Source organism: Lycium ferocissimum, chromosome 11 (assembly GCF_029784015.1).
Source record: "Lycium ferocissimum isolate CSIRO_LF1 chromosome 11, AGI_CSIRO_Lferr_CH_V1, whole genome shotgun sequence".
Lineage (NCBI taxonomy): Eukaryota > Viridiplantae > Streptophyta > Magnoliopsida > Solanales > Solanaceae > Lycium > Lycium ferocissimum.
In genome coordinates this window covers 54034181-54049641 of record NC_081352.1, presented here as the reverse complement: position 1 = coordinate 54049641, position 15461 = coordinate 54034181, and the positions used below count along the sequence as shown (strand labels likewise).

The 15461-nt window shown below is 42.0% G+C and overlaps 1 pseudogene; it reads left to right on the top strand.

Moving 5' to 3' along the window:
* The first annotated feature begins 654 nt into the window (after nucleotides 1-654).
* LOC132038483 (uncharacterized) lies at nucleotides 655-15236 on the top strand (annotated as a pseudogene).
* The last annotated feature ends 225 nt before the right edge of the window (nucleotides 15237-15461 follow it).

Here is a 15461-nt window from a genome sequence, read left to right as displayed (position 1 = left end):
GGCTATGTCACAACTGTGGCAAGCTTGGGCCAATGGCCTGGAGCCACCAACATCCATCCCTGGGTTCCCTGAGGTCACAACTATCCAAACCTCCTCCACTCAAGTTCTAATACCTGATCCATTTTACCCGCCTGGGTATGGTCCACTTGAGAACTATGTCAATATGGCTGGACCATCAGCTGTACGTCCCCAAGGCGTGCCATCAAGGGTCAATCTCACTACTACTTATGCTGCACCGATCTATTCCTTTCCGCAACCAACGGTGGTGCAAAGGGCAAATCAAGAAGGGCAATTCACCACTCATCCAGAGCCGTACTGTGCCCCTGGGATAACATTCGGACCAACAACTCTTACTAGTTCGGTTCCCCGGCAGAAGTTGAAAGGCCCACGTGAAACTTAAACTTATAACAAGAAGATATGATAAGAAAAATGAAGAGCATAGAACAGCACATGAAAAACATGCAAGGGTTAGGAGGGCAAAAGAGCGTCGCCTTCAAAGATTTGTGTATGTTCCCAGATATCCACCTGCCAAGTGGATTTAAAACTCCCAAGTTTGATAAATATGATGGAAATAGTGATTCCCTAGCTCACCTCAAAAAATACTGCAACCAACTTAGGGGAGCGGGGGGGGGGGGGGGGGGGGGAAGAATTGTTATGGCTTACTTCATCGAAAGTTTGACAGGCGTTGCCTCAGAGTGGTTCATTGACCAAGATATCACCCGCTGGCACATCTGGGATGATATGGCTCAGGACTTTGTCAGAAAATTCGAATGCAATGTCGACATCGTACCTGACCGCAACACTCTCTCAAACATGAGAAAGAAACCAAATGAGAGTTTCAGGGAATATGCTATCAAATGGAGGAAGCAGACTGCGAGGCTCAAACCACCATTGGATGAACAAGAATTGGTTGATGTCTTTTTGGAGGCTCAAGATTCGGATCATTTCAACTATTTAACAGCCGCAATTGGAAGGTCGTTCTCCACAGCAATCAAAATCAGAGAAATGGTAGAAAATGGTCTCAGGTAAGGCATGATTGTAAGTCAGGCAGCGGTCAAAGCTACCATGCAAGCCATTCAGAGTGGGTCAGGCAGTTTGGAAACCGCAAAAGGAAAGAAGAAGCATCTTTGGTAGCGGTCAAAGCTACCATGCAAGCCATTCAGAGTGGGTCAGGCAGTTTGGAAATCGCAAAAGGAAAGAAGAAGAATCTTTGGTAGCATCAGAGTCTAGGGAGGTTTAAAAAAACCCAGATCATCCCTACACGCAAGTTCAACAAGGGCAATCTAGCAATTCTCAACATTACTACCTCCTCCTATTCCTCAGTACTCAATTTCCCCCTCACTGTATACAGTTTTTCATGCTCAGCCAAATGCACAGCCTCCAAATCACCCACATGCATGGGTCTCGGCTCAGGGAAACTCCACGACAAAGAAACCTATCATGTCCCTTACAATCCTCCTTATGTTCAAAACTACCCACAAGTACTGGGACAAAAAAAGAAATTCACCCTATTGGCAGAACCATACTCTAGCCTATTTCAGAAGTTAAGAAAGATGGGAGTGATTGAACCTATCCCACCACATCGGGTGAATACAGATGCTCCAGGATTCAAGGCTAACGAAAGATGTGAGTATCATTCCGGGGCTCCCGGGCATAATACTGATAACTGCTGGACCCTGAAAGGGGCAATAGAAAAGCTAATTAATCTCGGAGTGGTGGTTGTGACAGATGACCAAAACACCCCAAATGTCACCGGCAAGAATTCCACTTCCAAATAAACAATGTCCATTTTGTTGGAATGATTTGTGATGATCGGGAGTATAAACGCTTTAACAAAGCAGAGATGGTGGTTGGGATGGCAAAAAAGGGAGAAAAGCTAGAGACAGGTTCAAACCCAGTTGCATTATTGAATGCGAAAGGTGTCAATTTCGATACGAAGATTTTGTACATCCCCGGAAACCAGAAGAAGTTGAAGGTTCGGTGCCTATGCCAAGGTTGTATGTCCCAGGAGGCTTCCTGATAATATGACGTGACCAAAGTTGCTTAACAAAGTTGACAGAGCCTATCCTGATCAAGCCCGTAGGGCAATTCCCTGTAACCAACCCAAAGGTCGTTCCTTGGAACTATAACAAGACTGGCATCCTCTACCAAGGCAAAGATATTATTGAAGAAGTTGACGAAGCAAGAGGACTGACCCGCTCCGGAAGATGTTATATCCCAGAAGAGCTAAATTAGGGCAAAATGGCTCAAGAAGGCCAATTGCAAATAAAGAAACCTGTCATTGAGGAAGAAGTAGAGGACTTCTTGAAAAAGGTGAAGTTCCCTAACTACTCCATCGTGAACCAACTGAAGAAGACCCCTGCTCAAATTTCGTTGCTATCTCTACTCTTGCACTCAGACGAGCAACGCCACGTATTGATAAAAGTCTTAAACAAGGTCCACGTCTCAAAGGATACCACGGTAAATCAGTTAGAGAAGATGACCAATCGTATTTTTGAAGCTAATATAATTACCTTCACTGATGATGAGTTGCCCGAGGATGGTGCCGTGCACAACAAAACCCTGTATCATACAGTAAAATGCGAAGGACACTATGTGAAGCGGGTCAAGATAGATGAAGGATCAGGGGTGGACATATGCCCGCTCTCTACGTTACAAAGTTTGAAAATCAACACCAACAGGATTCAAGCCAGTAACATGTGTGTTCGTGCATATGATGGTTCGAAGAGGGACACGATCGGTGAGATTGAGTTGACTATGACAATTGGGCTGGTGGACTTTGAAATCGTATTCCAGGTGATGGACATGGAAACATCCTACAATTTTCTTCTTGGAAGGCCATGGATCCACATGGGCGAGCCGTCCGATCCACTCTACATCAGGTTGTTACATTTGAATACAACCACCAGGAAATCATCGTTCATGGGAAGGATAACCTATCCATATACAGAGACCCCTCTATCCCATGTATTAAAGCAAAAGCAGGTAGTGAGTCTTTTGTTTACCAGACTTTTGAGGTGGTGTCGGCCGATCAATTTGAGGAAGGAAAGCCTATTTTGCAGCTACATCTCTCTTCTACCTCTGTTATGATAGCAGCATCAATGTTGAAGCATGGTTATCAGCCTGGGAAAGGCTTGGGCACGTATTTACAGTGAATTGTGGACCCCATCGCTCTTTTCAGCAATCAAGGCACTGTCGGCCTCGGATTCAAATCAACAAAGTTTGACAAAGGAAAAGGAAAGAGCCACAAAGACAGTGATTGGACTCTGCCAAAGCCAGTTCCCCACCTTTCCCAATCCTTTATCAAGCCCAATTTACAGAGGACCAAGATTCCGCTGTTCAAGAGGACATTGATGAAGTATGTCAAGGCCTCCGACAGATGTTTTATGAAGTGAACACGATCCAGATCGATGAAGGTACTAGTCATGCTGATGTACAGCTCTTGGGCCAGGGTGTTGAGCTGAGAAACTGGGAAGCAACTCCTCTCCCCATAAGGTAGGAGTCTTAGTAGTTTGTTTTGCTGCCTTTTCTATATTTGGATTAGTGTCAGGATTGTAATCCAGATATTTAAAATTATTGCTTTGCATTGATGTTAACCCTTCTATCCTTTTCAAAATTCAATGAAATGAAATTCTGATTTCATAGTAAATTCCGTCTTTTTTCCTTTTCTAATTCTTGTCTTTCATTTTTCGTTTCAGTCTTGTTAATGCCGACTTTAAAAACATGACATGCATGCGGAATTCCTCCCTATATCTTAAATAGTTGTTTATTCTCAAATTCGTGAGTCAAGAAATTGAGTATGATGAAGATGAGGCTTTTAGGAAAATTAATAAGGAATTGGAACAGCTTGAACCTAAGCTTAATCTTAATGAAACCGAGCCAATTAATCTGGGAAGTGCCGAGGAAGTCAAAGAAACAAAGATAAGCATTCATGCAGATCAAAGAACCAGGAAAGACATAATCCAAGTTTTGTTTGAATATAAAGATGTGTTTGCTTGGTCCTACGATTACATGCCGGGTTTAAGTGTCGATTTAGTAGTTCATAAGTTGCCTACATACCCTGATTTTCCACCAGTCCAACAAAAACAAAGAAAATTCAAGTCGGATATGAGTGAAAAAATCAAAGAGGAAATCCTGAAACAACTGAGTGCAAAAGTGATCAAAGCCATCGGATACACCACCTGGCTGGCAAATGTAGTGCCTGTACCCAAAAAGGATGGGAATACCAGAGTTCGTGTTGATTTCAGGGATTTGAACAAAGCTATTCCGAAAGACAACTTGCCCTTACCCAATATCCACATCCTCGTCGACAATTGTGCTAAACACGAGACTCAGTTTTTTGTGGATTGTTACGTCGGGTATCACCAAGTTCTGATGGATGAAGAGGACGCTGGGAAAACTACCTTCACCACTTCATGGGGTACTTATTATTATAGAGTCATGCCATTCGGTCTAAAGAACGCAAGAGTGACTTATATGAGGGCTATGACCACCATCTTCCATGACATGATACACAAAGAGATTGTAGGTAGTCATGTTGTGTGTGCTCACCAACTCCACAAATTTTCTGTCTGAGATAAAGCCCGTGTGCCTAAGAGCTCCTGGTGAAGGATTTTAGTCACCTAATATTTTAGGCAGGGAGAATTATCAGTAAAAAACTGGAAGAGTTCTACTACCGGTATGCTGACCCTTCTCGGCTCGGGTGTCCGCCCGGGTGAACCCATGTCTAGACACCTTCTCCTTTATGATTTTAAAACCTAGAAAAATATGCCATAAACAACGGCTATCCCTTGTAGGCTACGTTTTATTTGCATCATGTGCATTTGACTTAGCGGGGCTTGGCACAGGGGTCGGGCCCGTCTAGGACAGGTAACCTTATTTTTGACCAACATGATTATCTTTTGTGCTATGTGTAACATTTTTTGGAAGGCTTTGTTTGTCAATTAGCTTTAGCATAACTAAAATGAGCGAATGAGTGAAAGAATTTTTCTCCAGCTTTAAAAAATATTCGTTTTCAATAAAATCCCAAAGGTCCGGTTGAAATCTTATAAATGGTGTCAAAAAAAAAAATCACGGGTTACGCGGGTCTGATTCTCACTTTTCGATGGGATACGTAGGTAGCCTTCACCAGGTTCAGCCCCCATTAAAAAAAAAAAGTTAGGTTCATATTTTTTTTCTTTCCTCAAAGTAGCCACCAATTTCGTTTAGTTGTAAATCTTTCCTGATGTCCAGTCCTTTTTGCCAAGAAAATCCTAAAATCTTCTTTGGAAGTTGGTAAGGATTGTTTTGCAAAAACGATCTATTTTTTTTGTCGCAAAATATATATTGCCCTTTTGGCGAAAAGTCATGTTCAAATAAACATAATTTCTCAAAATTGTCCCAAAAAAAAAAAAAATTAAAGTATCATTTGTTTTTTTTCAGTCACCTAGTCTAAGTCGTGACAGTCCTAACTTTTCTCTTTACTTCTAGATATAACACGAATCAAATAAGAGGAAGATGTGAAAAGAGGCGTAGGTCCGAGGGGATTCCAGTATATTTGATTATTAACCATATACCGCAGCTTCTGTCAGATTGGTGGGGGGGATATAGAGGAGTATGAACAACGAATGATAAAAGATCACATGGGTCACTTGGTTCATATGATAAAGATCAAGCCTAGAAGGGACATGATTGAGGCTCTAATTCCTTGTTGGGATTCGAAAAAACAATGTGTTCCGCTTCGCGGACTTCGAAATGACACCAACTGTGGAAGAAATTGCTAAAATTGTGGGAACAAGCCCAAACCTTCACCGCCAAAATCCTATTGTACCAACGAATGTAAATGTGGGCAAGTTTCTAAAACTTTTGCACGTCAATCACGGGACGTATGATGGATTAGGTGACAAATGGGTTACTTTGGATTTCTTGTTTCGAAGGTATGGGCACACTGATGGGTTCAAAAGATATATATGGGTGAATTAAAAGTGGGAGGAAGCATAGAAACAGGGAATGTGCACAGGAGATTTGCTTTTATGGTTGCGTTCTTAAGGCGCGTGGATTTTCCAGATCGGAAGGGACGTATTGATATTCGTTTAGCAGGTGTAGTTAAAGTTTTGGCTACAATGGAAAACCCAACTCTCGTCCCTATGATCCTTTCAAGTATTTTTTGTGCTTTAACCAGATGCAGTCAGGGCACACGTAGTTTTGACGGTTGCAATATTCTACTCCAAATGTGGTTGTTAGAGCACCTCTACTGCCCAATCATTGTGGACTTCAATGTGTCATGGCTAAATCATGTCATGGACCACGAGAAAAAGGTTGAAATGTTTAACTTGCCGAAAGGAATTGCGGCTTGGAATGAGTTTCTCCCTACATTGACTGCAAATCGGATCACCTGGAACTACTACTGGTTCTCATAAGAAGAAGTCATCTGTGAATCCATGTTTTATCCATTTTTGGTGTTAATAGGACTTGACGGCATCCAGTAATAGGCTCCTCTTCAGGTTATGCGCCAGTTGGGCCGTTTACAAGAGATACCACTAACACATGACATGAGCAATTTCATGTATGATTTCGGTCTGAAGCAGCCCCATAATGAGAAAGCAATTATGAATATTTGGCACGAAAGTAAGGTTTCAGAATTAGATGAAATGGAGGAGGATCTGGACAAAGGAAGAGTGGCACCTGAGTACCTCTCATGGTTTCAGGACTCTTCATTATCTATGGATATGCTCGGGGGGTCCCATAGAAAAAGAAAAGACCAGCGCACCATAGAAAGATTGAGTGAAGAGTTGAAGCGTCCTAGGGTGATCATAACCAAACAGCAAGCCCATATTCGTCTAGACAAGGATTATCGTTCTACCTTACAAGACGTGAAAGGAGATATCAGAGAGGCTGAGGAGAAGATATCCCGATTGGAGGAGGAACTGGAGAGCAGGATTAGTTTGGCTCGACAAGTTAAGAAAGAACAAAACGCTGGGATCCTAAAATTATAAAAGGACTTGGGCACCACCAGAGAAGCCATGCACAGGCAGCGGATTGAGTCTGAACAACAAAAGGAATAATTTGAAAGGGAAAGGGCTTATTGGTTACATTTGAGATCAGTTTCCGGAACAAGAAGAAAATTTGAGGCATGCTGCTCATACTACCCAACATTGGTTGCAAAACTACTATGAGAATATGGAGGACGCCAAAAGACGAGAGTTTCAACTCAAGGAGACCTTGATTAATGTTTATGGTGTTTATCTCCATCGCCCCGCACTTGCCAACAACATTGTCTGGTATATATTCAAGTTTGGGAGGACAATTAAGGCCCAACACACCTTGAGAGGGCATCATTGATTATGGACTTTGTCGTTGGCCTTTTAGAGTCTGTTTTATTTTTCTTAGTCGATCACTTCGACTCTGTTGCATCTTTGTTTTTAAATAAATTATCCTTTTTGAGTCACCGTATCAGAAATATTTTGGGAATTAATGAAAAAAATTTGCTTTTTGTTAAAAAAAATTGTTATTTGTAAGCCTTGAACTACGCGATGATCTGATTCATCAGCGCCATGATTCGTAGGAATTGCTGCTTGGAATAAGTTTCTCCCTACGTTGACTGCAAATCGGATCACCTGGAACTACTACTAGTTCTCATAAGAAGAAGTCATCTGTGAATTCGCGTTTTATCCTTTTTTGGTGCTAATAGGACTTGACGGTGTCCGATCAACACTCCTCTTCGAGAGATGCGCCGACTTCAAGAGATAACCAAAAAAAATGAAACATTTTTCAAAAAAAAAAAAAAAAAAAAGGAGCCGGGAAGACAATTGCGACAAGAAACGTAGCAAATAAGCCGGGATGAGATATAAGGCCTTCCAAACTCATGATAGCAATGGATATGATATTAGGTGCATGACATACAATGTGTGATTATTATATATGCAAAATGCCTAACCTTAACATATTTGTTGTTTCTGTCATTATAGAGTAAACTTTAGGTGGTTGATTTGTGGTAACTTGGCAGAACATCCGTACATTACTAGGTCAAATGGGAGCGTGCCAATGAAAACCAACGTTGAGAGTGCCGTGAGTCAAGAAGAAACTCCTGCTCAGATAACCATAGGAGATTCAGCCACTGTCGAGGAAAATCGGATGCTAAGAAAGGCTATGTCACAACTGTGGCAAGCTTGGGCCAATGGCCTGGAGCCACCAACATCCATCCCTGGGTTCCCTGAGGTCACAACTATCCAAACCTCCTCCACTCAAGTTCTAATACACGATCCATTTTACCCGCACAGGTATGGTCCACTTGAGAACTATGTCAATATGGCCGGGACCATCGTTCGCACGTCCCAAGGCGTGCCATCATGGTCAATCTCACTACCAACATGTTGCACCGATCTATTCCTTTTCGCAACCAACGGTGGTTCAAAGGGAAAATTAATAAGGGCAATTCACCACTCATCCAGAGCCGTACTGTGCCCCTGGGATAACATTCGGGGCCAACAACTCTTACCAGTTCGGTTCCCCGGCTGAAGTTGAAAGGCCCACGTGAAAATTAAACTTAGAACAAAAATATATGATAAAAAAAATGAAGAGCATAGAACAACACATGAAAAACATGCAAGGGTTTGGAGGGCATAAGAGCATCGCCTTCAAAGATTTGTGTATGTTCCCAGATATCCACACCCACTTGGATTTAAAACTCCCAAGTTTGATAAATATGATGGACATGGTGATCCCCTAGCTCACCTCAAAAAATATTATAACCAACTTAGGGGAGCAGGGGGAAGGAAGAATTGCTGATGGCTTACTTCGGCGAAAGTTTCACAAGCATTGCCTTAGAGTGGTTCATTGACAGAGATATCACCCGCTGGAACATCTGGGATGATATGGCTCAAGACTTTGTCAGATAATTCCAATACAATGTCGACATCGTACCTGACCGCAACACTCTTTCGAACACGAAAAAGAAACAAAATGAGAGTTTCAGGGAATATGCTATTAAATGGAAAGAGTAGGCTGCGAGGGTCAAACCACCATTGGATGAACAAGAATTGGTTGATGTCTTTTTGAAGGCTCAAGTTTCGAATTATTTCCACTATTTAACAGCCGCAATTGGAAGACCGTTCTCCACAACCATCAAAATCGAAGAAATGGTCGAAAATGGTCACAGGTCAGGCAAGATTGTACGTCAGGCGGCGGTCAAAGCTACCATGCAAGCCATTCAGAGTAGTTCAGGCAGTTGGAAACCGCAAAAGGACAGAAGAAACATCTTCGTTAGCATCAGAGTCTAGGCAGAAGAAGCCCGATCATCCCTACACGTAAATTTAACAATGGCAATCTAGCTATCCTCAACATTACTACCCTCCTCATATTCCTCAGTACTCAATTTCCCCCTCACCGTATAAGGTTTTAATGCTCAGCCATAGGCACAGCCTCCAAATCGCCCACATGCATGGGTCTCGGCTCATGGAAACCTCCGTCCATGACAAAGAAACCTATCATGTCCCTAACAATCCTCCTCATGCTCAAAACTACCCACAAGAACAGAGACAGAAAAAGAATTTCACCCTATTGGCAGAACCATACTCTAGCCTATTTCAGAAGTTAAGAAAGATGGGAGTGATTGAACCTATCCCACTACATCGAGTGAATACAGATGCTCCAGGATTGAAGGCTAACGAAAGATGTGAATATCATTCAGGGGCTCCTGGGCACAATACTGATAACTGCTGGACCCTGAAAGGGGAAATAGGAAAGCTAATTGATCTCGGTGTGGTGGTTGTGACAAATGACCAAAACACCCCAAATATCACCACCAACCCACTTCCAGCCCATAACAATATCCATTTTGTTGGAATGATATGTGATGATCGGGAGTATAAACGCTTTAACAAAGCAGAGATGGTGGTTCGGATGGCTAAAGAGGGAGAAAAGCTAGAGACAGGTTCAAAACCAGTTGAATTATTGAATACGAAAGGTGTCAATTTCGATACCAAGATTTTGTACGTCCCCAGAAAATAGAAGAAGTTGGAGGTTCGGTCTGCTGTGCCAAGGTTGTATGTCCCAGGAGGCTTCCCGATAATACGACGTAACCAAAGTTGCTTAACAAAGTTGACAGAGCCTATCCTTATCAAGCCCGTAGGGCAATTCCCTGTAACCAACCCAAAGGCCATTCCTTGGAACTATTACAAGACTGTCGTCCTCTACCAAGGAAAAGAGATTATTGAAGAAATTGACGAAGCAAGAGGACTGACCCACTTCGGAAGATGTTATATCCCAGAAGAGCTAAAGAAGGGGAAAATGGCCTAAGAAGGCCAATTGCCGATAAAGAAACCTATCACTAAGGAAGAAGTAGAGGACTTCTTAAAAAAGATTAAGGTCCCTGACTACTCCATCGTGAACCAACTGAAGAAGACCCCTGCTCAAAATTCGTTGCTATCTTTACTCTTGCACTCAGAAAAGCATCACCACGTATTGATAAAAGTCCTGAACGAGGCCCACATCTCAAAGGATACCACGGTAAATAAGTTAGAGAAGATGACCAATCGTATGTTTGAAGCTAACATAATTACCTTCACTGATGATGAGTTGCCCGAGGATAGAGCCGTGCACAACAAAGCCCTGTATCTTACAGTAAAATATGAAGGACACTATGTGAAGCGAGTCATGATAGATTGAGGATCAGGGGTGGACAAATGCCCGCTCTCTACGTTACAAAGTTTGAAAATCAACACCAATAGGATTCAAACCAATAACGTGTGTGTTCGTGTTTATGATGGTTCAAAGAGGGACATGATCGGTGAGATTGAGTTGACTATGGCAATTGGGCCGGTGGACTTCGAAATCGTATTCCAGATGATGGACATGGAAACATCCTACAATTTTCTTCTTAGATGGCCATGGATCCATATGGCCCGAGCCATCCCCTCCACTCTACATCAGGTTGTTAAATTTGAATACAACCACCAGGAAATCATCACTCATGGGGAGGATGACCTATCCATTTACAGAGACCCCTCTGTCCCATGTATTGAAGCCAAAGCAGGTTGTGAGTCTTTTGTTTACCAGACTTTTGAGGTGGTGCCGGCCGATCAATTTGAGGAAGGAAAGCCTATTCTGCAGCCACATCTCTCTTCTACTTATGTTATGGTAGCAGCATCAATATTGAAGCATGGTTATCAGCCTGGGAAAGGCTTGGGCACGTATTTATAAAGTTTTCCCATCACTCTTTTCAGCAATCAAGGCACTGTCGGCCTCAGATTCAAATCAATAAAGTTTGACAAAGGAAAAGGTAAGAGCCAAAAAGACAGTGATTGGACTCTGCTAAATCTAGTTCCCCACCTTTCCTAATCCTTCATCAATCCTCAATTTCCAGAGGATCAAGCTTCCGCCATTCAAGAGGACATTGATGAAGTCTGTTAGGGCCTCTGGTAGATATTCTATGAAGTGAACACGGTCCAGATCGGTAAATGTACTAGACGTGTTGATGTACAGCTCTTGGGCTAAGGTGTTGAGCTGAGCAACTGGGAAGCAACTCCTCTCCCCATAAGGTAGGAGTCTTAGTAGTTTGATTTGCTGCCTTTTCTATATTTGGATTATTGTCAGGGTTGTAATCCAAATATTTTAAATAATTGCTTTGTATTGGTGTTAACCCTTCTATCCTTTTCAAAATTCAATGAAAGGAAATTTTGATTTCATAGTATATTCTGTCTTTTGTTTTCCTTTTCTAATTTTTGTCTTTTATTTTTTATTTCAATCTTGTTAATGCCGAATTTAAAAACATGACATGCATGCGGAATTCCTCCCCCGATCTTAAAGAGTTGTTTATTCTCGAATCCATGAGTCAAGAAGTTGAGTATGATGAAGATGAGGCTTTTAGGGAAATTAATAAAGAATTGGAGCAGTTTGAGAATAAACCTAAGCCTAATCTTAATGAAACCGAGCCAATTAAACTGGGAAGTGCCGAGAAAGTCAAAGACACAAAGATAAGCATTCATGCAGATCAAAGAACCAGGGATGACAAAATCCAAGTTTTGTTTTAATATAAAGATGTGTTGCTTGGTCCTACGATGACATGTCGGGTCTAAGTGCCGATTTAGTAGTTCATAAGTTGGCTACATACCCTGATTTTCCACCAGTCCAACAAAAACAAAGAAAATTCAAGTCAGATATAAGTGACAAAATGAAAGAGGAAATCATGAAGCAAATGAGTGCAAATGTGATCAAAGCCATCGGATACACCACCTGGCTGGCAAGTGTAGTGCCTGCGCCCAAAAAGGACGGGAATACCAGAGTTTATGTTGATTACAGGGATTTGAACAAAGCTAGTCCGAAAGATAACTTTTCATTACCCAACATCCACATCCTCGTTGACAATTGTGCCAAACACGAGATTCAGTCTTTTGTGGATTGTTACGATGGGTATCACTAAGTTCTGATGGATGAAGAGGACGGAGGGAAAAGTGCCTTCACCACTCCATGGGGTACTTATTGTTATAAAGTCATGCCGTTCGGTCTAAAAAACGCAGGAGCAACTTATATGAGGGCTATGACCACCATCTTCCATGATATGATACACAAAGAGATCGAAATATACGTCGATGACGTGATCATCAAGTCCAAAACGCAAGTTGATCATGTGCAAGACTTGAAAAAAATTCTTTGAGAGGTTACGGAGATACAATCTCAAGCTCAACCTAGTAAAATGTGCATTCGGAGTTCCGTCTGGAAAGATTTTGGGTTTTATAGTCAGTAGAAGAGGTATATAGTTCGACCTTTCTAAAATAAAGGCCATTCGGGAACTGTCACCCCTAAAAACAAGACTGAAGTTATGAGTTTACTTGAGAGGTTAAACTACATCAGCAGGTTCATAGCTCAACTCACGGCCGCATGTGAGCCCATTTTTAACCTTTTAAAGAAAGATGCCGCTATCAGGTGGACAAAAGACTGTCGACAGGCTTTTGAAAAGATTAAAGAGTACTTATCCAACCCTCTTATGCTGGTCCCGCCAAAACCTGGTAGGCCTTTGTTCCTTTATTTATCAATGATGGACAACTTTTTTGGATGTGTTCTTGGTCAACATGATGCTACGGGTAGGAAGGAATAATCGATCTACTACCTAAGCAAAAAATTCACTAGTTATAAGGCCAAGTACACACTCCTAGAAAGGACATGCTGCGCCTTAACCTGGGTTGCTCAAAAACTAAGGCACTACCTTTTGTCCTACACAACTTATCTTATATCCAGGATGGACCCTCTAAAGTACATCTTTCAAAAGCCAATGCCAACTGGAAAACTCGCAAAATGGCAAATCTTACTCACAGAATTTGACATTGTCTATGTCACCTGCACTGTGATAAAAGCACAAGCTTTGGCCGATGACTCGGCGGAGAACCCAATTGATGATGACGATGAACCATTGAATACATACTTCCCGGATGAAGAAGTCAATTCTATCGAGGAAGTGGATTTAGATGATAGCCATGCCTGGAAATTGTACTTTGATGGAGCAGTCAATGTAAAAGGCATAAGGATTGGGGCAATTCTCATATCACCCAAGGGGTAACATTACCCCGCAACAGCACAACTTTGTTTCTTTTGTACAAACAACACAGCAGAGTATGAAGCTTGTATCATGGGTCTGACTATGGTGATAAACTTGGACATGCATGAACTAATAGTGATGGGAGATTCTAACTTGGTTATTCGGCAGGCTCAGGGCGAATGGGAAAATCAAGACAACAAGCTCATTTTGTATAAACAATGTGTTGAGAACATTAGTAAAAGGTTCAAGGCCATTGAGTTCAGATACATTCCAAGGTTTTATCATGAGTTGACCGACGCCTTGGCTACCTTAGCCTCAATGCTCCCATATCCAGGTAATACTCGCATCAACCCTTTGGAAGTTCAAGTTCGCGACCAAAATGGTTACTGTAACACAGTCTAGGTTGAACCAGATAGTGAGTTGTGGTACCAAGACATCAAGCAATTCTTGAAGACAAGCGAATATCTAGAACATGCCAATGGAAGTCAGAAAAAAACTATTAGGCGTATGGCTAGTGGTTTCTTTTTGAGTGGGGAAACCCTATACAAAAGGACCCCAGACTTGAACTTGTTGAGATGTTTAGATGCTAAAGAAGGTGAGAAGATTATGAATGAGGTACATGCTGGAGTATATGGGCCACACATGAACGGATACGTCCTCGCAAAGAAGATACTTCGATCGGGATATTACTGGCTCACCATGGAACGAGATTGCTTTTGATTTGTGAGAAAATGTCACCATTGCCATTTTCACCGTGATTTGATTCATTCACTCCCTTCAGAGATACACCCTATAGCATCTTCTTGGCCTTTTGTCGCTTGAGGAATGGATGTCATTAGGCCAATTGAGCCAAAAGCTTCGAACGGACATCGATTCATCTTGGTCGCAATTGATTACTTCACTAAATAGGTGGAAGCAGTCACCAAGAAAGCGGTGGTAGATTTTGTTCATTCTAACATCATCTGTCGTTTTGATATCCCTAAGACCATCATCACTGACAATACAACCAATCTAAATAGTCATTTGATGAAGGATGTATGTGAGCAATTCAAAATTATGCATCGTAATTCTACCCCTTACCGGCCAAAAGCCAATGCAGCCGTTGAAGCTGCAAACAAGAACATCAAAAAGATTCTTAGGAAAATGGTTCACGACACCAGACAATGGAATGAAAAGCTGCCTTTCGCACTCTTGGGATACCGCACAACTGTTCACACTTCAATTAGCGCAACGCCTTACTTGTTGGTGTACGGGACTGAAGCAGTAATACCGGCTGAAGTCGAAATTCCCTCTCTCCGTATTATTACGGAAGCTAAGATAGAGGATACTGAATTTATCAAAACCCGATTAGAGAAGTTGATGTTAATCGGTGAAAAGCGGTTGGCAACAGTTTGTTTTGGCTAGCTATACCAACAAAGGATGGCCCGCGCATACAACAAAAAGGTACGCCCGAGAAACTTTGAAGTGGGCAAACTTGTTTTAAAATGCATTCTTCAACACCAGGATAAGGACAAAGGAAAGTTCGCCCCGAGTTGGCATAGCCCTTACATCATCAAGAAGGTGTTAAATAAAGGAGCATTACATCTGACGGATATCAAAGGAGAAAGGGCAGACATAGCTATTAACGCAGACGCGGGGAAAAGGTACTACGTCTGATCATTTTTCACTCCGTCTCATATAGGATTGGCATTCTCTGGTTAGGACGATGAAGGTTTTTCATGCTCTACTTTTTCCTTTTTCCGACAAAATACAAAATGCAAAACAAAAAAAAAAACAAAAAATAAATCTTTAAACCGGGTTGAACTACGCTCGACCTGATTCCAGAAGGATACGTAGGCAGCCCTTTCGGGGTTCGGTCACACCACCCAAAAAATCCACATCCCCCAGTATTCTTAGAAACTGGGGCATTTCTTTTTTGATTTAGGTCTTTTCGACTATCCCAACAAAAGAC